Source organism: Mesoplodon bidens, assembly GCF_964165515.1.
Source record: "Mesoplodon bidens genome assembly, chromosome: 14".
NCBI classification, from domain to species: Eukaryota; Metazoa; Chordata; class Mammalia; order Artiodactyla; family Ziphiidae; genus Mesoplodon; species Mesoplodon bidens.
The window spans coordinates 58,500,612-58,522,560 of record NC_138170.1 but is presented as its reverse complement, the minus strand read 5'-3'; the positions used below and the strand labels follow the sequence as shown (position 1 = coordinate 58,522,560).

Here is a 21,949-nt window from a genome sequence, read left to right as displayed (position 1 = left end):
CTTAGCTGTTATAAACAAAGCTGTTATGAGCATTCTTGTCCGTGTCTCCTGTAGAATATGTGAGAGAATTTCCTAGGGCAGAGCTACTCGGAGATTGGTCTGCAGACCCACTGCTGGTGCTCAAACTACCACTGCTTTTCAACAAGATAAGGAACTTGCATCAGGATGTCAGGCAACTGCAATACCAAGTACACTGTGTAGTTCAACTGGCATTTTTTCACAGCGGGACTCGGTTGGGAAGGAGCCATTAATTTACCTTCTGGCACAAACTCCCCATTTCTTCCTACCTCTGGCGCTTGGCGGAGCACCTGGTGCTCTCTGCCTTTTTTATTCATCTTCATCTACCAGCCTCCAGGTCACCACTCTCTAATCCATGAAGACTCTAGCCCCTCACTCAGCCTCTCAGTTTTGCTCAATAAAAACCTATTGAATGGGGCTTCCCTGGTGGCGCAGTGGTTGAGAGTCCGCCTGCCGATGCAGGGGACACAGGTTCGTGCCCCAGTCCGGGAAGATCCCACATGCCATGGAGCGGCTGGGCCCGTGAGCCATGGCCGCTGAGCCTGCACGTCCGGAGCCTGTGCTCCACAACGGGAGAGGCCACAACAGTGAGAGGCCCGCGTACCACACACACACAAAAATCTATTGAATGAATGAATGGATGGATGGATGGTTTGCCCTTCCCTACCCACACATCTACCTCAGGGGTACCACATTCTTCAGGGACCCCACCTCCCCAGCTGATTTGTCCAGGGGCTAGGAAAGCACCTGACACACAAGCTGGAAGAGTCAAAGTCCTTCCTAGCATTTTTCATCTTGAAACAAAAAAAAGGGGTCAGTATATCTCCAGTGCAAAACCTAGGATGGCCTTCACCGGGGCTGTCAGCAACGCTCTTTACCACCTGGGGCAGAAGCTGGTCTGCGGTGACAGAGATGAAGTTGAGACACAGAGAACAGCAGTAGAACAGGAGCAGCAGCAAGAATCCGCAGTACTTCAGTGCCTGACTCCTGCGTTCCTGGGCCCGGCTGCACGCTGTCCTTTCCACAGCTGCTTATTCAGTCCCACCCCTGGCTTCTCTTCTTTGCCTAAGCTGGTTGTAACTGTGTTTCCATGTCTGGAAGGAAAATGAATAGTCTATCCTTTAGCCCTAGTAAGCTGCAGAAAGCTGGAATCAAGGTTGACCTTTAAACTGCAAAGCTGGTTTTTAGGGTTTTTTGTTTGTTTGTTTGTTTGTTTTTGCTGTACGCGGGCCTCTCACTGTTGTGGCCTCTCCTGTTGCGGAGCACAGGCTCCGGACACGCAGGCTCAGCGGCCACGGCTCACGGGCCCAGCCGCTCCACGGCATGTGGGATCTTCCTGGACCGGGGCACGAACCCGCGTCCCCTGCATCGGCAGGCGGACTCTCAACCACTGCACCACCAGGGAAGCCCAAAAAATTACTATTTTTTGAAAGGTCAGAGGTATGATGGTAGTAAGAGGATTTCAAAGGAGGCAGGTAACCACATGAAAGTCTAAGGGGATTTCAAGCAGAAGAAACAACAGGCCTAAAGGCACAGAGGCAAGAGAGCGGATAGTGCATTCAGGGATCCTCAAGTTGTCTAGTATGACTGGAAGGTGAGTCTCAGGAAGTGGGGATAGAATTAGGCATAAAAGTGGATGCCACTCTACTCTATGTAATACTATTAAAATCTTTCCTGTTTGCAACCAAGAAAGCATTGTGGACGGGTGAAGGGGCTTTGAGGAGGGAGGCCCTAAAGAGGTATATAGGGGCCACATCAGAGTCACAAATTTTAATATTTGAAGCAGAGGAATAATATGATCAGATTTGCCTTTTATGAAGATTCCATTGATACCTAGAGGATAAAAAGTGGGAGAGACTGGAAGCAGGAAAATCAATCAAGAGGTTGAAGCAGCTGACAGGTCCAGAGTTATCCAGGTGAGAAATGCAGGTGGCCTGCCCTGAGACACTGATGGAAGACACAGAGAGAGGGGGATGAAACAGACACAAATTGGTGATGGAATCTATACTGGGGCACAAGAAACAAGTTTAGTGAAATAGGGAATTATTCCCTCATAGAAGACAGAGCAAGAAGATAAGAACTATGTTCTACAGGCTGTTCAGAATTCCTCAAATGACACCATTGTAATAAAGACAAGGATTACTACTTTCACCGATGACTGCATTAACATGTAGTTATAGAACTGGCCAATTTATTTGGGTTAGTAGATTCCAACTACAGAATATCATAAAGTACACGATAAAATATAAAATAGTGTGGTTGGGCTTCCCTGGTGGCGCAGTGGTTGAGAGTCCGCCTGCCGATGCAGGGGACACGGGTTCGTGCCCTGGTCCGGGAAGATCCCACATGCCGTGGAGCGGCTGGGCCCGTGAGCCATGGCCGCTGAGCCTGTGCTCCGCAACGGGAGAGGCCACAACAGTGAGAGGCCCGCGTACCACAAAAAAAAAAAAAAAAAAAAAAAAATAGTGTGGTTAATTCTTCAAAAGCCATACCAATTTTTTGACTATGATCCCTTTCTTGGAGGCTAAATGAATATTATCCCTTCCTTAGAAGCCAGACATTCATTCCTACAGTGCTGCCACTGCTAAGAAGTACTTTGAACTTCTTTGAAGGACCTCCCTTCATGACCATATCCCCAGAACTAGAAAATCTTCATCTTTTTAGGAAAAATCTGATATTTAGAAAACACGAAATGTCATTTGCTATAAGCAGGTCAGTGGTTGCCTGGAACAGAGTAGGTGGGGACATGGGATGGGAGGAATGGAATACAAGAGGCACAAGAAAACTTTTGGGGGTGATGGGTGTGTTTATTGTCTTAATTGTAGTAATGGTTTCATGAATGTATACACATGTCAAAACTCATCAAAATGTGCACTTAATATGAGCAGTTTACTGTATGTCAACTATATCTCGATAAAGCTGTTTTTAAAAAGTTATTTGTTACAAAGAATAATAACTAAGGTTCAGGGCTTCCCTGGTGGTGCAGTGGTTGAGAGTCTGCCTGCCGATGCAGGGGACGCGGGTTCGTGCCCCGGTCCGGGAGGATCCCACATGCCGCGGAGCGGCTGGGCCCGCGAGCCACGGCCGCTGAGCCTGCGCGTCCAGAGCCTGTGCTCCGCAACGGGAGAGGCCACAACAGTGAGAGGCCCGCGTACCGCAAAAAAAAAAATAATAACTAAGGTTCATCATCCTGCTAAGAAATCCCCCTTTTTATTTTTTTTTATGAAAATATAAGAGAATACTTTTCTTGTGTGTCTTCCAGACTAACTTGAAAGCAATTCTCAATTGCAGGTTGTTCTTCGTTTAAAAAAGTAAAAAAAATTATGGTAGAATCACTGAAACAAGTGACCTGCCCCCATTACAGGACAACCCTCAGGTGGGCATGCAAGTCTTAGAACACACGTTTTTAAGCTTTGCAGGCACGCCCTGTGGTCTAAATTGGAACCCAACAACTTGGCACTTCCTGCCGCTTCTACTCCCTCTCCACGCGGGACAGCTCTCCGGGTCTCAGATTTCCCTGTCCGCAAGTGTATTTTTCCCTTTGCTTAGCTCATCTGGATAAAGGGTTGAGGAAGAACAAGTATCACTGATTCCACTCCCTGGGTTTGGGTTTCGGATATCCAGGAGCAGCCTTGCAAGCTGGAATCCCAGAAAAGTTTCCTTGCCCCCCACCCCCACCAAATTTTCCTCGGACCAGTTTGTCGTTGTCTGGAAGTCTACCTTTAGAGGATTCCTTCCTTTTGGGTTAACCATCCTATCTCCCAGAAAATAGGATCCTGGAGGGCAGGCCTGGATGGTGTGCCAAAGGGGAGAGGCTGGAGGTAGCCAGGGGGCACCGTGCGGACGCGGTGGCGTCCATGGGGGGAGGGGAGAAGAGTCCAGAGAGGGGAGACAAAGCACCACAGAGGACCTAAAGTAAAGCTAATTCCCCATTCCCTTAGTCATTTATTTCTTCATTCAAAATGTGCTTATTAAGCTCCAATATCCCCACCTTAATTCTACTTCTGGACTTAGTACCAAGTGTAGCTATATAAAACAGGAATTTAGCCAAGTTGATTAGCAAGATAAAACTGCACTCAGAGGTACATCAACAGCAAGAGAGCTGGTCTATGAATCAGCAGTTGGCCCCACAATAACTCAGAGGGCAGGTGCTCATATCGCACCTTTAACAGCAGTTTGGAATTAAGTGAGACAAAATATTGACAAATGGAAGTTTCAGGGAAGTATTAAAAATATGAATGCAAAGCAGGTGGGGCTAATACTAAAATAGTTCATCTAAAAATAGTCTGATTCCACCCAGTGGCCAAACCCTATTAGATTTCGTGTTCACTTGGGTTCACAGTTTGTCTGTAGCCAGCACTGGAAGGGAAGAGTTTCTTCTCCGTGATCTTTATACTCAACCACACACCGGCCCATCCTCCAAAGCTGAGCACAAGAACTTAAGAGTTTTAGAGACCAGAAAGAGCTGCCAGGAGCTGGAAAAGTTTGCAGTGGTTTAAAGGAAAGTTAGTAAGTCTTTTAAATCTTCCATTTGATTCATCTCCCTTCAAACAAATGAAGTTAAGACCACAGCGGGATCATCCGTAAAATTCCAGAACATTTGGCATCTCCTGTGTGCCAGGCCCACCTACAGCTTGACGCAAAAGATGTAAAGGAGTGGGAAGCAAGGCCCCAGAGTGGAGAAGGTCGTATCACACTCAGCTGTAACCCAGGTCAATGGTCCTGGGAAGCAAAATCCATCCTCAAAGCTCATTCACGAGTCTGGCAAAGGCGCAACTGCCCAAGAAAGTCCACTGCTGATGGGAGATCACCTGGATAAGAACCCAGGAAAGGGCGTATGGTAGACAAGCCTCATGGCTCGGACCCTCCAGAAACTGCCCCCTGACAAAGGGCTGGGCCCAGGGTCCCGGGTGTTAGACCATCTGACCCTGTGCTCTTGCCATGCCTTCCACCACTGCAGCTGACTGGCAGTGGTGACTCTGCCTGGCCAGTGACCCAGGACCTAAGTCTGGGCCACTTGGCCTCTTTCATGGCAACGACAGCAATTTGTGAAGCAGCCTCACTTGGTTGGGTATTACAATGAGGACTTCATTTTTCACCTATTGCTGTTTTCACTCCTGCTCTCTTGAATGTCCCTTTCTCCTGGTGATTTAGAGGCCAAACAGGTCGTGAGTGGCCAAAGGCAAGAGGCAGTGATTAGGGAGAGAAACGATGAGGAAGCCAATGGCGGGATAGAAAGAAGTAGACACAGAGGGCGGCCGAGTCACACGGACAAGCCTGGAATGAAGGTCGCCAAAGCCCTCTCAGGGTTCCCGGAGCCAGACAGGATCCAGAGCCACCCATTCAGCCCCTCCTCTGTGAGTCCTGACCCCAGCTCCTCTGTGAGTCCTGACCCCAGCTCCTCTGTGAGTCCTGACCCCAGCTGGCTGCTGTCTTGCACAATGTGAGATGCCTTTTATGGCTCTGTGTGGAGCATTACCACTCTTACCAAAAACTTCCCCTACCTGAGCGTTCCTGCCAACAAATGGGCCACATGGCAGTTTTGCAAGAGATCCACTGCCTCTGCTGAGCATAAAAGGCCAAAAGATGATGTCGTCCCCTGGAAACCAATAAGATCTCCCTGTGAAGGATGAAGTCTTGACTTCATAGTGCCCTTTGCCCTTTGGGAACAAAGAGGGTGAACCCATAAGCTCTGTTTCCCTGCTAGGCACTTAATTATTTTTTTTTCTCTAATGAATCAGTTTTTTGAGGCAGCAATATGGTGCCATAGAAATAAAACTAGAGCAAGGGGTCACAAAATCTGTACCTAATTAATTAACTGTGTGTGATTGGCCAAGCAATTTAAGTCTATGTCCTAGTTTTCTCATCAGGAATACAGGGCGAATAATACCTGCCCTACCACCTTGAAGATTTTTTATGAAGATCACATAAAAATAGGCAGAAGCAGCCTTGGAAAAGCATGTGTAAGAGCTATACTATTCATGAAATGTAAATGAGGATGGGAGTTATGAGGGTGGCACCACCCATCTCAACGAGCAATGAAGTCACTACCACCTCCCCTCTGCCAAGCTTGATATACTCAGCACTAAAGAAGCCGAAAGAGTAGTGTCCGAATCTCCCCCACAGTGAAGACTGTGGCTTCCTACCTACACCCGCAGATGCTATTAATGTCACAAGGGGCATTAGCAGAATTGGAATTTATCGCCCTCCACCTCCCATCTCCATTCTCTCTAGATGTCTCGATAGATGACAGATGATACATAGATGATAGATTGATAGATAGATAGATAGATAGATAGATGTATGTCAGTCAGGATGCTTACAGCTGCAGGTAACCATATAGCCCATCTGGAAGTGGCTTAAGCAATAGAAAATTTAGAAAATTCTCGTACAATTTCCCATTCCAAGGCTTCTTAATTTAGTGGCACAGGGGTTGGCTTATGTCCTCAGACTTATTGCCACAGGGCTGCACAAGGGCTACTTCAGTACCACACAGCACTTTCTCTCCCAACCACATCCAAAAGCAGGTGGGAAGATTTTTCTTAAATGTCTTTTTATTAGGGCAGAAAACTTATCCCAAATGCTCCCCTCCTCACACACACACGTCCAACACAGACCCAGCTGCAAAAGAGGCTGGAAGAGATCTTCAGCCTCTCTAGTGGGATTGGGCACTGCCAGCCGGGAAGAAGTAGGAGGCAGGGGTACAAGGGGGTGGCACGGAAGAGACAGCTGTAGGATTGGCAAGAGGGTTCGGGTACAGAGGAGAAAGCTCATTCTCACTAAATGAAGCAGAAGGAATTTGTTTCAGGGTATTAATTGGCCAACAAAATCAGGCAGAAGATGCAGATTCTGGGCTGAGCATTCAGGAAAAAGGTCTAGAGTCACCCGCAGAACTGGGGCACCAAGCAAGCTGCTGCCTGTCTGTACTCGGAAAGCCAAAGGCTCCCGGACCACACTGCCACGGCCACAGTCAGGAGGCCATGGGCACTGCTGCCAGCTCCTTGACTACATGGTGTCTGCTGTGGACCACACCAGCTCAACAAATGGCCCACCCTGCCTCTTGACACCCACAAGGCCAGGAACTGGGCACTGAGATCTCCACCATGGCTACTACAGAAAAGCCAAGCACCTTCCCAACTGAATGTGCTGGCAGAATCTTGGCCCCATCTCAGTTCAGTGGTCCAACTTTATAAAAGAGCATCCAAGGGGCAGAATCAAATCACAGCAGAAATTATAGCTGAAAGACAGTCTGGGAAATGTAATGGTTAGCTCTCAATCCCCTGCAGTACAGGAAGGCACACCAGAAGAAAGATGGAAGATACTGAGTTCCAACTCCACCAAATCACCCACAGCAACCAACTGTCTGCCACACTCTTCTTCTGGCTATAGCTTCTAACTTTAATTAGGTCAGTCCATATGTTCAAGAGGAGAGGAAGAGGAGGTCTCTTTATGATTATGGGGATGTAGCACATGACAATCAGCATATCTCACTCTTCTGGCCATAGTAATCGGCTCTGACAGACCCATGACTTAGGGCTGTTCAAGCTGATCAAACCGCCAGGCTTTTGCTCAAGTTCCTGGAAAAGAAGCTTGCTCTTTCCAGCTGAACATGAACCTGGAAAATCTGGAGCTGCTACATCTATCTTCTATTGCAAGGGAAAAACCTATCTGAAAATGAAGCCAGCTGAGACAAGGCAAAGCCAAAAGACAGAGAGAAGCTGGGATCTGATGACATTTTAACCCCCAGATCCAGCCATTCCTGAAATCATCTGGGCTTTTCAGGCACATGAGTCAGTATCTTCTCTTTTTGTTTAAGTCAATTTTAATTGCCATTTGCAAAAAAAAAAAAAAAGATACGGAACGTTACCAAAGACCCGCTTTGCTCATTCCTCTGAACACACAGGAGGTACCCACAGGCTTATTGAGACTAATTCCCCATGTCCTTAAGACTTAACTACTCACACGGAAGTGAGAAAGTCCAGAGACATGGAAAGATGTGGGCAGCTGGAGCAAAGGATGCAGCCGGGACAGTTGCAGGCTTTGATTTGTTTTTTTCTCCGTTGACATAAAAACCACTCCTGCTCTGAATCCCCAGTGGGCTGGAGATTTGTTCATTTTGTTTGGGAAGGTTATGGGGGGTCTTAACATTTTCCCTGGGGATCCCATTTAAAAGTAATAATAATATCAGAACACAATTTTATATTTCAAATATATGTTAAATATATACATTCAACTTTTTGCATTTTGGATGAATAAACATATTCTTTTTAATCAATCAAATAAACTAATTAGTAAGAACTTACACACTTTTCTAGTATCAAAGACGTTTGCACATATGAACCGCTCAACACATTTAAGCTGATTCTTTTTAAACCATTGCCTGGATGAGGAGAGACAAGAGGCCCAAGGAATCTGATGGTCCTCAGCCTGCAGTGCATGACAGGGTAAGGGGACCCTTGAAGAGTCAGCTCATGGGGACCCTGTGATGTGCCACCAGATTCCCCTTTGGAACTGGAAAGCTGATTCCCCAGATGCTGGGAAGGTTGTCAGATGATAGGTCTCAGCTGTCAACCCTCTCCGGGGATTATCTTGGTCGCAGGTTACCGTCTCACTCCAGGTCACGCCACTTTCCCCAGGGCAGCCCGTATCCAGTGACTGATCGATGCAGGAAAGAAAGGCCAGGCTCCCTGGGCGCACCTAGGACAACTGAAGGGCCCGCCCAGCTCCAGAGCCCACCATGAGCGAGGGGAGGCCTCCGCTGGGCAGGCGCTCTAGTCCAGCTTCGCCTCCAGCTACTCCTGCTCCCTGCCTCGCCCTCCCCTCCCCCTCCCTTCCACAGGGGTGGACCCAGTGGCACTGCCCAGTCAACATCCTGCTCTGTAATCTCCATCTGTGTGCCAGGAAGCCCTGCCTCTGCAGCACTGTAGTCCAGGGCAGGAGTTTCTAGACCGTGGGATTTAACCAGCTGTAACAGGAAAGGATTCCAGACCAATTTCCATATGGCTCGACAGCATCTATTCCTGCTGCCCCCTCCCTGCCCCATCTTCTTGTGGAAATAGAATTATCCTTCGTGGTCCAGCTTCAGGACCCACCTTCTCCACGAAAACTCCCTGAGCCCCAGCAGCAGCGGTCTCTCCCTTCCACTCCTTTCAGCATGCGTCATCTGCTTGCATTTCCTAGTTGTTGCATGTTCAGTTTCTGCCACTGAGCCAGTTCCCTGATCTAGAAAAGGGGGACAGTGATACCCTAGAGGATTAAATAAGCAAACAGATGTGCAACACCTGTTCCAGCACCTGGTCCCCTGAAAAAGCTCAACATGCCCATTTCCTCTCTCCTTCCTCCTAAATGGCCACTCTCCTCACAAAGGGGTGATTGTTCTTTCTCTGCTCTTGCAGGGAGGGGGGCAGCAGCAGGAGTCCCTTTGAGGGTGTCTGAGCCCCCACACACTGCCCTCCATGGGGGCTTGGCTATTTGCAAACAGAGGAGTGATATAATTTGTGGCTTTTTTTTTTTTTTTGGTTGTCCCAGGTCTTGGTTGCAGCAGGCGGGCTCCTTAGTTGCAGCACGTGGGCTCCTTAGTTGTGGCATGTGAACTCTTAGCTGCGGCACGCATGTGGGACCCAGTGGCCTGACCAGGGATCAAACCTGGGCCCCCTGCATTGGGAGCATGGAGTCGTATCCACTGTGCCACAAGGGAAGTCCCTCATTTGTGGCTTTGAAGAGACAAAGGACTCACATGGGTACCCCTAATTGGTCACGCCACGGTCAGCTTCCCCTAGAATGTCTAAATCTCTGTCTATTTTTAGGATCAGAGTTAATTTTCTTGATGTGAGTAGCCAGGATGGGAGAGGAAGTCTAAAGTGGATGGTGTTTCACTCTTAGGCATATACACCCAAAGGAATTGAAGGCAGGGACTCGAGCAGACACTTGTGCACCAGTGTTCACAGCAGCATTATTCACAACAGCCAAAAGTTGAAAACAATCCCAGTGCCCATCAACAGATGAACAGATAAACAGACTGTGGCATGTACACACAATGAATAGCATTCAGCCATAAAAGAGAATGAAGTTCTGACACATGCTACAACATGAATGAACCTTGAAAACATTAAGCTAAGTGAAATAAGCCAGACACAAAAGGACAAATACTATATGATTCCACTTATATGTAATATCTAGAAAAGGCAAATTCATAGAGACAGAAAGGAGATTAGAGGTTACCTGGGGCTGGGGAGGAGGGCGGGAATGAGGAGTTATTGTTTAATGGTCACAGAGTTTCGGTTTAGGATGATGAAAACATTTTGAAAATAGTGGTGACGGTTACACAGCATATGAATGTAATCAATGCCACTGAATTGTACTCTTAAAAATGGTTAAAAGGGCAAATTTTATGTTATATGTTTTACCACAAATTTAAAAAGTTAATATTGTAATATATCAAAAACCATTGGATTGTACTTTAAATGGGCGAGTTGTATAATATATGAATTACATCTCAATAAAACTTTTTAAAAATAGATGATGTTTACTATAATTGTTTATTCTAAGGTAAATTCAAAGAGCTATATAAAGTTGAAGACCGAAAAAAAAAGAAAACCCAATCCATAATTGGACAAGAGATGTGAATTTTCAGGTACAGTTTCCCTCTGGACTTTCCTCCCCCGGCACCCAGAGCCAGTCTGCAAGGCTGCCATCTCAGGAATCTGGATTTGTTGCAGACAGTGTTCTTTCAGGATCTCTGTCATTTCATCTGGCAGCTGAAGCCCCCCCCCCCCCCGCAGGGTAGGGCAGGCCGGGAACAGATGCTATTGGTGTTAATCTGGCTCGTGCCTTTGGAGCAGAGAAGGGCTAATCCTTGGAGAGGCTGGCTTCTGGGTATGGGTGGGGCTGGGGGTCAGGACCAGGGGAAGTGCTTGCTCCCAGCAGGATTTGGAGTCTGCTGGGCTGGCTGTGAAACATTTGCCCTGGGATGTAAGAACGTTCATGTTTTACAGGTCCACAACACGTCTCTCGATTAACATTAGGATCCACACCATCACATCCATAACCATAGACCTCGGGTCCGGGGCAGACACTTTTCTCATAGTGTTCATACCATTAAGTCGATCTAACATAAGTAATTAATTAGGGAACTCGATCAGCATCATACAGAAGCCATAACCCAGATGGCTAGAAGGGCCAGGCAGGAAACCTAGGTGAATGAAGCAAGCTCCAGGGGAATGTGGCCAACAGGCCAGGGACAGGGACAGCTGTGGGGTTAGCTGCTGGTTCCAGCCAACTGCTGCTATGGGGGGAAAGTAGATCTTGGGTCTTCAAGAGAAGTCAGAATAAGGTTTTTAGGTGAAATTTCTTAATATTTATTTCATTGTTGATAACTATCTCAATTTTTCAAAACAAGAAAATTAAAGCCACCTTCCAGGCCTAATAATACATGTCTGTAGCCTGGATATAGCCTGTTAGTTTTTTTTTTTTTTTTTTGCGGTACGCGGGCCTCTCATTGTTGTGGCCTCTCCCGTTGCGGAGCACAGGCTCCGGACGCGCAGGCCCAGCGGCCATGGATCACAGGCCCAGCCGCTCCGTGGCATGTGGGATCTTCCCGGACCGGGGCACGAACCCGTGTCCCCTGCATCGGCAGGCGGACTCTCAACCACTGCGCCACCAGGGAAGCCCAGCCTGCTAGTTTTTGACATCTGTTTATAATACAGTCACAGTGATCAAGAAGTGGCACTGTGCTTGTAGTAAGAAAACCAATAACTATACGTGGGCCAAAGGAGAATCCAGTGCTCTGAGAGGCTGCCTGCTTTAATTTACTACCGATAGATAAAAATTGTGCTGCAATGTATTTTGATTTTGGGGATATATTTAACCATCTTGCTTCAATTTCATATTGATTATCCTAACAGTGGTTATAATGAGGATGGTCAAAGGGCCCACTGGTTTGGGTTCAAGACCACATGAGGATTCTCAGGAAATCAGCATCAAGTAACCACTGGACAGAGTGAGCACCCCTTGGGAATCACAGCCAGGACCACTGACCCCCTTGCCCATCCCAGCAATGCATCCTGGGGGTAGGTCAAGAGCTTCAGCTTCAGATAGATATGGTCACTTGTCTAACCTCAGAGCCACAGTTTCCTGGACTATGAAACAAGAACACCAATGCCTAAAGAGTCTTGGGAGGATTAAATGAGATGTTTACAGGTATGTAAAGCATTAGGCCTCTTCCCAGCAAATGCTGAACCTGTCCCATCTCTCCCTGCACAGCTTCACCATGCTTTGTACTTGCTTACCAGGTTTAACCTAAACACACAGCTCTCTTTGCTGCATCTACGGCAAGAATGAAGACCATTCTCAGCAATTAGACTGTCAACATTCCAGAAAATATCGACATCACTCTGAAGGGAAGCACAGCTATTGTGAAGGACCCCAGAGGAACCCTGCAGAGGGACTTCAGTGACATAAATGTAGAACTCAGTCTCCTTGGAAAGCAAAAGAAGCAGCTCCAGGTTGACAAACAGTAGGGAACTAGAAAGGGACTGGCTATTGTTCGTACTCTGTAGCCATGAACAGAACACAATCAAGGATGCTACCCTGGGCTTTCGTTACAAGGTGAGGTCTGTGTACACTCACTTCCCCGTCAACATTATTTCCAAAATTTCTTGGGAACAAAATATCAATACATCCACAGGGCTCAGATAAGGCCAGGAGTGGCTTGTTCAGTTCTCAAGGCCATAAAGATGAGTTAATTCTTGAAGGAAACAACATTGAACTTGCATAAACTTCAGCTGCATTGACTCAGCAAGCCATGGCTGTTAAAAACAAAAATACCAGAAAAATTTTGGATAACGTCTATGTGTCTGAAAAAGGAGCCGTTCAGCAGGCTGGTTAATAAGATCTAAGTTGTCCAACTACAGACACAAAAAGATGCCGGATGATTCCTTAGGCCTATCTGTGATATTTTAAAGATGAAAGAAAAGCCCTGTATTGAAAAGTATTATCTGGATAGATAGATTTGTGGTGCCTGCCAAACCTCAGCTCCGTATTTAATGGTTGATCCTCTTCTTCTTGAAAACAGATTCTTTTTTTAGATAAGTTATATAAGGTCTCAACATAGCAATGGTTATTGGTATTCTTTGTCTTTTAACAAGGAGGACGGGGATGCATGTTGGGGCCCAACATTGACAGTTGTGGGCAAGTGGGCAAACAGGGCCATCGGGCCAGAAGAAAAGGCTCAGGGGACCTTTTAATGCCCGAGAGCCAAGGCTTCCATCTTGGTCTCTCAAAACTAGCCAGTCAGCCCTTTCCCCAGAAAGGATCTTCTAGCCCTTGTCATCTAGACAAGACCTTCTAACCTCTGTCCTCTAGAGGGAAAGAAAGGAAGAAAAATAATGTCTGTTGAGCATCATTTGCTTTTCTTCTTCCTTTCAACTCCTTCCTCAAATGCATCCCTCCCCACTACGAAATGGCCATCAAATCCTGTTAATTCTTCTTTTGAAAGACCACTTCTCTCAGGCTTCCCTAGGAATCCACCTGCCAATGCAGGGAACACGGGTTAGAGCCCTGGTCTGGGAAGATTCCCACGTGCCGCGGAGCAACTAAGCCCGTGCGCCACAACTACTGAGCCTGCGCTCTAGAGCCCGCGAGCCACCACTACTGAAGCCTGTGTGCCTGGAGCCCGTGCTCTGCAACAAGAGAAGCCACCACAGTGAGAAGCCCACTCATCGCAATGAAGAGTAGCCCCCGCTCGCCACAACTAGAGAAAGCCCACGCACAGCAGCGAAGACCCAACTCAGCCAAAAATAAATAAATAAAAACAAAATAAATTTTTTAAAAAAGAAAGACCCTTCTCTCTATCCCCACTTCCCTGGCTCTATTTGAGCCTCATCAGAGTTTGCCTTCACTCCCAAACAACGATTCCCTACTCCTCCAGCCCACCTTCACACTGCCTGCCCTAACTATTTTCCAGGGGACCAGAGGTTGGGGGGAGGGGAGGCTGACCCTGTCATTCCCAAGCTTAGAAGCCTTTACAGATATTCGATTCCTCTCAAGGAAAGAAAGGTTTCCTTAGCCCCACATCCCTCTCGAGCGTCATCTGTCACCTCTTATCCCCACCCCGCCAGGCACTCAGCACTAAAACCACACTGCATTTGTCATTTCCTGAGTATGCCAAGCCCAGGCACAACTTCATGCCTTTATTCAGGCTGCTGCCTCTGGGCCTGGCTCATCAGGTGAATTTTTACCCCAATCCCTTGAGGCGAATGTCATTAACCCATCTCTGCAAACAAGGTGTCACGCAAGATGGGTCCCTCTTACTAGGGTCCAAGGCAAATTCCATGATGTTACAGGCATGGGCTAAGGAATACGCTACCTTGGGGATAGGGTAAATGAATCAAGCAAGGATTTACCAAATAAGTGAAAGCTAAGGTCCCTTGGATCTACCCAGCCTCCCACAGAGAGACACACAGGCGCCAGGAAGCTGCAGGGCCCACACTGTGGGTCTGTGTGGCAATGGAGGCTCCCACCCCAACCGTCACTCTTTCTTCACATAGTACAAGTGCCAGAACAAACTTGACAGCGGTGCCAGGCAGTCTGTATTTGCCAGCTGTCTACAGGAGTTGTCTGAAAATGCCAACTGCCCAGATCTTAGGATATTAGACACCGATGTGGGACATTAGAGACTATCCTGTCAGGGAAAGAACCCCTGGGCCCACAGGCTTACTTGAGATGCAGCACCTCCTATAGGGAGAAGGCAGGAACTCCCATCCAGTCCCAGGTGGCTCAGTATCCAAGCAACCTAGAGTAAGCACCCACTTTATTTATTTATTTTTAATTTATTTATTTATTTTTGGCTGCGTTGGGTCTTCACTGCTGCGCGCAGGCTTTCTCTAGTTGTGGCGAGCGGGGGCTACTCTTCGTCGTGGTGCGTGGGCTTCTCACTGCAGTGGCTTCTCTTGTTGCAGAGCACGGGCTCTAGGCGCGCGGGCTTCAGCAGTTGTGGCTCGTGGGCTCTAGAGCGCAGGCTCAGTAGTTGTGGCTTGCAGGCTCTAGAGCGCAGGCTCAGTAGTTGTGGCTTGCAGGCTCTAGAGCGCAGGCTCAGTAGTTGTGGCGCACAGTCTTAGTTGCTCTGCGGCATGTGGGATCTTCCCGGACCAGGGCTCGAACCCATGTCCTCTGCATTGGCAGGCGGATTCTTAACCACTGTGCCACCAGGGAAGCCCAATCCTAAGAATCTTAATGGAAAAGTTAGGTCTGTTTTTTTTTTTTCCATATCCTCTATTTTGGGGAGAATAGGTATTCTCCACAAACCATTTTCTAAAAGTCCAGATTTGCTGATCTGTTTATAATCTTTGTGGGTTTTTTCCCCCATTTTATCTTTATCTTCTTCGTCATCATCATTACTCCCCAAATCACTTAAGTTCCCCCCACCTGAACACCTACTACATAGGGAGTGTTGTTTTGAAAAGTCATCTTTCCTTTAATAGATAACTGCACAGAACAGCAAGGAGGCGCTCGGGGGAGGTGGAGTATTTTGCTAGTCATGGAATTTGGAGAGCAAGCTTGCGCTTGGGAATTCAACAGTCAGCAAAGGTGCCAGTCCTCTTCATGGAGACCTGTCAGTCCTCCGCTGACTGTAAGAGTACACTCCTGATCTGCCTGCAGTTTTCATTTGATGACTTTGACCTTTCCAACAGAGTATGTTACCGTGGCAAGCTTCCCATTGGTTCAGTGAGCCTCACTGGGAATCACATGAGTAATTATGTCTTTTCTGGCTTCCCACCCAATTCTAATTAGTGTACTCTACCTAACCAGAGCCAGCAGGAGCTGCCTCAAACTCTCTGCGTCCCTTTCTACTGGATCTACGAAGCTCATTTGACTAGACAGTAAATGCTAATTGCTAAAAGTAGCCCTGGAAGTGTTCGCAGGCTCAGAATCCCTCCTCCCACTTCCTACCCTCTCCCTCACCCCCTCCTATCTTTCTTCTTCCTTGTCAATTTATGTGATGATAACACCTTGATCTGGAATCATTTTTCTAATGTTTTAATCTTTAATCTTTTCAGTTAGTGTCACACCCTTGAGCCCATCTAAGAAAGACTTTAGGGATGGGGTGAAGGCAGGTGGGGGAGCCTGGAGGGCAGGGAGCTGTGGGGCTGGCCTAAGAGCACAGGCAGAATGTCTCCGAGGAAGGCAGCCTACTCAGGCTGTGAGGGAAGAGACGACAGAGCCCAGGTGAGCCTTTCTCCAAGTGGAAATGACCAAGGTCTGACCAAGGGATGAACAGCCTTGACGAACGTCACTCCAAAGCCAGTGGCAGGTATTTGCCTAAAACCGTGCTTTCTCCCTTCCTACATCTTCTCACTAGATTAGTGCTCCTCAAAACGTTTTAGCAACAGGATCTTCACCTGAAACAAAATTTAGGCAGACTCCACCATTTAAAGCAGACACAAGTTCAGAATGGCTATCATCAAAATATCTACAAATAGGGCTTCCCTGGTGGTGCAGTGGTTGAGAGTCCGCCTGCCGATGCAGGGGACACGGGTTCATGCCCCGGTCTGGGAAGATCCCACATGCCGCGGAGCGGCTGGGCCCGTGAGCCATGGCCGCTGAGCCTGCGCATCCGGATCCTGTGCTCCGCAACGGGAGAGGCCACAGCAGTGAGAGGCCCGCATACCGCAAAAAAAATTAAAAAAAAAAAAAAAATATCTACAAATAACAAATGTCGGTGAGGATGTGGAGAAAAGGGAACTCATACGCTGTTGGTGGGAATGTAAATTGGTGCAGCCACTTTGGGGAACAGTATGGAGGGTCCTCAAAAAGCTAAAAATTGAAATACCATGTGACCCAGCAATTCTGCTCCTGGGTATATATCCGAGAAAAACAAAAACAGTAATTTGAAAAGATACATGCAAAAAAAAAGAAAAGAAAAGATACATGCAGCCTGGGGCTTCCCTGGTGGTGCAGTGGTTGAGAATCCGCCTGCCAATGCAGGGGACACGGGTTCGATCCCTTGTCCAGGAAGATCCCACATGCCGTGGAGCAACTAAGCCCATGTACCACAACTACAGAGCCTGTGCTCTAGAGCCCGTGAGCCACAACTACCGAGCCCATGTGCCACAACTACTGAAGCCTGCGAGCCTAGAGCCCATGCTCCACAATGAGAGAAGCCACTGCAATAAGAAGCCCGTGCACCGCAACAAAGAGTAGCCCCCGCTCACCGCAACTAGAGAAAGCCCGCGCGCAGCAACGAAGACCCAACACAGCCAAAAATAAATAAATTAAATTAATAAATTAAAAAGAAAAGATACATGCAGCCCAATGTTCACAGCAGCACTATTTACAATAGCCAAGACAGGAAGCAACCCAAGTGCCCATCAACATATAACTGGATTAAGAAGATGTATATATATATATATATACATATATATATATATACCACATTATATATAATTATTATATAATAATATATATAATATAATGATATATTATTATATAATAATAATGTTATTATATAATATATAATAGTTAATACATAGATTAATATACATAGGTATATATAAAATATATATAGGTATAGGTATATAATAGATATAGGTATAATATACCTATATATATATTTATATATTAACTACTTGGCCACGAAAAAGAGTGAAATTCTGCCATTTACAGCAACATGGATGGACCTAGAGAATAATATGCTTAGTGAAATAAGTTAGAGAAAGGCAAATACTGTATGATATCACTTATATGTGGAATCTAAAAAATAATACAAATGAATGTATATGCAAAACAGAAACAGACTCACAGACATAAAAAACAAATTTGTGATTATCAAAGGGGAGAGGGAAGCAGGGAGGGACAAATTCAGGATATGGGGTTAACAGATACAAACTACTACGTATAAAATAGGCAGAAGACTAAGAACATTTCTGAGGAAGGTAGCCTGTCCAGACCGTGCCCCTGGCCTTGCAGCCCTTTCCCCACCCTCTGTCCTTTCAATACCCCCTGCAAACATGCTGGGAAGAGTGTTAGGGAACCACTGGTACTCTCGACCAGCAGCCTCCTTTAGGCAGAAGGACACTGTAATCCTAGCCTTTCCCACCCCTACTCTCCCTTTCCCCAGCCAGACGGGAAGACAGATGCTTCCAAGTAAATGAGCTGAAATTCAAGTAAGAGAAATTCCTGGGGGCTGTTTACTTGGTGTTCCATGCCTCACAGGCTCTAGTGTGGCCTCTGGGTGCATTATCTTTCTGGGGGGTGGGGCAGGGCAGGCGGCCGACAGTGCCAGGAAGCCTGGGCAGCATTGGGTGGCAGTGCCTCTGGATCGAAGATACGTAGTGTCTGATACCCGCCCACCTGCTTGATGCTTCCCACGTCTTTCCCTCTAGCAGACGGATTCCTGGCTCTTGTTGTGTAGGGTTTCCTCATGCCTTCTCACCCCTTCTGTACCAAGTCTGCCCCAAATCACACGGCAGGGATTTGGGGGTGGGGGGAGAGAAGGTATGGAAATGTTAGGACAAAGACAGTCTTGCTTTTATTTCTTTTTAACTGCTGGGCAGCACTTAGCAAGCATTCAGTGGAGCAGATGGAAGACCCCTCCTTGGCCTCTCCTGGGGGCAGCAGAAGGTGTGCTGGACCTGGAGTCGGGAGCCGGGCTCTGCTTCCAGCTCTGCTATGAACAGTCCCAGTGGTCCTGAGCAAATGTCTTGACTCGCTAAACTCGGCCTTTCAATAAAATTAAAAGTTGGTTTCTAAGGTCTCTTCTAGCTCTAGCATCGCATTTAACAGGCCACCGATGGTTACTGCCTGGCGAGCCCTTAGTCCTGCTCTGAGGAAAGGGGTCCAGGAGGCTCTTTTGGCGAAGTTATTTTGGATAGTGTCCTGCCCGGGACCAGCTGGAAGACAGAAGATGCCCAGACCAAAAGCAATCCACACACTGGACCAAGTGAGGCTGCCACCAGGGAGGTGGTCTGTCCAAAAGGGACACTCCTTATTGGTGGTGACCAGATCCTCAGGTCCTCCTGTGTCAGGGGTTGAATATGATGGTCTCACAGAGAGCATGTCAAAGTGACCACAGGAAGACAGGGTGCTCTCAGCAAGGACTGGCCACTGTTCCACTTCTCCAAGGCACTCCCATGGCCAGAGTTGGCAGCACTGGCACAAGGCACAGCTGTGCCACTGTTGAGATGCTTTCCAGGGCTCCGTACTTCCTCTCGTGGCCTTGTAGTCAACATCCATCATCTGAGGAGAGCCAGGCCTCCGTGTCTTGTCCTTGCAACCCTAAGCACCTTGAGCAATTATTCCATTCTATTCTATAAGCGGGTCATGATGGGTAAGGCCTGGGTCATAAATCACCTGACACCTTGAGTTCCGTTTGGTGCATGACTTGTTCCTAATCCAACTCTCCGGATTAACTCCTTGTGGGTCAAAGGAGCAAACGTTCCTTCAACATCAGGAGCCCTGAATAGTTTATTACTAACTAGTAAGGCGATGTTGCCAAAGGTGCTCGACCTCTGTCTCTGTCTCCTCAGCATCTGATGGGGACAATGTTATTCAATCCACCCACCTCCTAGAGCTGTTGTAGAAAGAAATCAAATGTGATCAAGTATGTGAACCTACTTAGGCATAAACACCTGTGAGATAAATACTTGTCCTTAATACCCAAACAGTGAAGGGCGTGGGACAGCAGGATGTGAACATCAAGAGCGCTGGCTCTGGAGTCAGACTTGATTGGGGTCAGATCATGGCTCTGGCACTTCCTGCACAGGTGACCTCAAAGAAGTGGCTTAGCCCCTCTGTGCCTCAGTTTTCTCATCTGTAAAATGGGGATGATAATAATAGCAACTGTTTTACAGGGTTGTTAATGAAGCTGATGCATGTCAAGTGTTTAGAACAGTGCCTAGCATAGAGTAAATCCTCATTAAGTGTTTATTATTATTAACAGCAACATGTTCCCCTGGCCAGAAGCACATTGTGCGGGCTCCCACAGCCTTCCTGAGCACATGGGAAGGAAGCCCTTACTGGGGTCCTTGGGAAGGGAAGCTGGGCGGGTCCTCCTCCCTCAGAGGCGGGGCCTGGCCCTCCTTCCGCTGCATGTGCACTGTGGGGCCTCATCAGCCCCATCCTGCCCAAGAGCCTTAGTCTCCCCCAGAAGAGAAAGGCCACTGTAATGACCTGTCGCCCAAACAATCATCTGGGTTGCTTCGTTTGCAGGGTCCCAGAAGAGTCCCTTACTCCACAACTTCCCAGGTCTGCCCCCGACTGTAGTGGGTGGAGAATGAGCACATACATGTCACGGAATTAGTACGAGAAACAACTCTTTTCCCTAAAGAGCTCCCCAGGAAAAGTGCAGAGAATCGTCTTTACCCTAAACACCTTTAAAGAAGGGATTGTCCAGCTTTTCCTCTGCCTTTCATTTTCCGGGCTGGGGACAAAGAAACCCCCCACCTTGAGTTCGAAGTGAGGTGGACCTTTTAAAAAAGGAGTTTAATTTCCAAAACGCAGCCTGTTCTTCTCTGCAGAGCTCTTTACTGGGAGCAGCAGTCCTTGACCCCCTTGGTGGGCCGGGAGCAGGGAAGGCAGGCACCCAGCCCGAGTGACTTCACTCTGCTATTTCCAAGGGAGCAACGTGAGCAAATGAGCCCCAAACCCTGGGGGCCAGGCCCGAGCTGACCACTCCGGGCAGCAAAGGGCTGGGGGTCTCCCATGCATCACTCAGTGTTTCTGCAGTGGTTCTAATGTAAACTGCCCAGAGGCGATCATCCAGTGACCCTGAGAAGGGTCTCCTCTGGAGCAGAAAGACTGGAGAGGAAGAGGGTCCCACTGCATTTTGAGTGGCTCTTGTGTGTCAGGTTAGCTGCTGGCTGGATTGCCACACTGGCCACAGCGTCTGTCAGTGACAGTCTTCTTGTACAGCCAGAATGACATCTTTGGCTCTGAGTGTGGATTTCCTAAACCCCAGATGTGAGCCGTGAATGGCATGCAGCAGTGACCACTTCTTGGGATTTGCTCAGATGGCATGAAGGCCTTTGTCCTTGAATCAGATCCCAAGCCAAACCGTGGACTCTGCCGGCCTGGCTTCCACAGCTGCTTCATGAGTCAGTGCTAGCAATGGAGCGGCGTGATCAGAGGTAAGAAGCAGCAGAGTTCCATTCTGGAGCTTCACCAAGGATGCCAACACACAAGCCCAGCAAAGCTCTGGGTTAGAGACTAAGGACTGAGAGTTCCCGCGTTGTGACCCAGCTGCACAGGCCCTGACCTCTGACTCTTATCATCTTCCTCCAGGAGAGAATTACTCTCTTTACGTAAGTAAGGGGCGTAGGCACTGAGGTTTTCTCTGTGGAGGTCAAAAACCTTTTGCAGATTTTACCTTTTCTAATCTCAAAAGTTTTTGTTTTTGTTTTTGTTTTTTTTGCGGTATGCGGGCCTCTCACTGCTGTGGCCTCTCCCGTTGCGGAGCACAGGCTCCAGACGCGCAGGCCCAGCGGCCATGGCTCACGGGCCCAGCCGCCCCGCGGCATGTGGGATCCTCCCGGACCGGGGCACGAACCCGCGCCCCCTGCATCGGCAGGCGGACTCCCAACCACTGCGCCACCAGGGAAGCCCTCAAAAGTATTTTTTTTATTTCAATATTTTCTGAGGCAACGTCTATGTGAGGTATGATATTATGAATCCCATCATACAACTAAGCTAAGGCCCATGGAATCACAGGAGCGCAGTTCATTCTCTCCTTCAGCAAATATCTGAACCAGCCTAAGACTAAAACAGTCTGCGAAGCGATGTGTAAGTTTCTCTCACTAAGACACAGCCTGTACTCACAAGATTTGATGGTTTGGTGGTAGCAGTTAGAACCCGATTAAGACCTTTAGAGACCATAAGTACAGAACCGATTAAGAAATCTCACCCCAAATAAAAACAGCACTAAATTGCATTTTTTTTA

At 47.7% G+C, this 21,949-nt stretch overlaps 1 pseudogene across 1 annotated transcript; it reads left to right on the top strand.

Moving 5' to 3' along the window:
* The first annotated feature begins 12,332 nt into the window (after positions 1 to 12,332).
* On the top strand, positions 12,333 to 12,904 carry LOC308627595 (large ribosomal subunit protein uL6-like; annotated as a pseudogene). The gene has a single exon. The product of its transcript is annotated as a large ribosomal subunit protein uL6-like (transcript).
* The last annotated feature ends 9,045 nt before the right edge of the window (positions 12,905 to 21,949 follow it).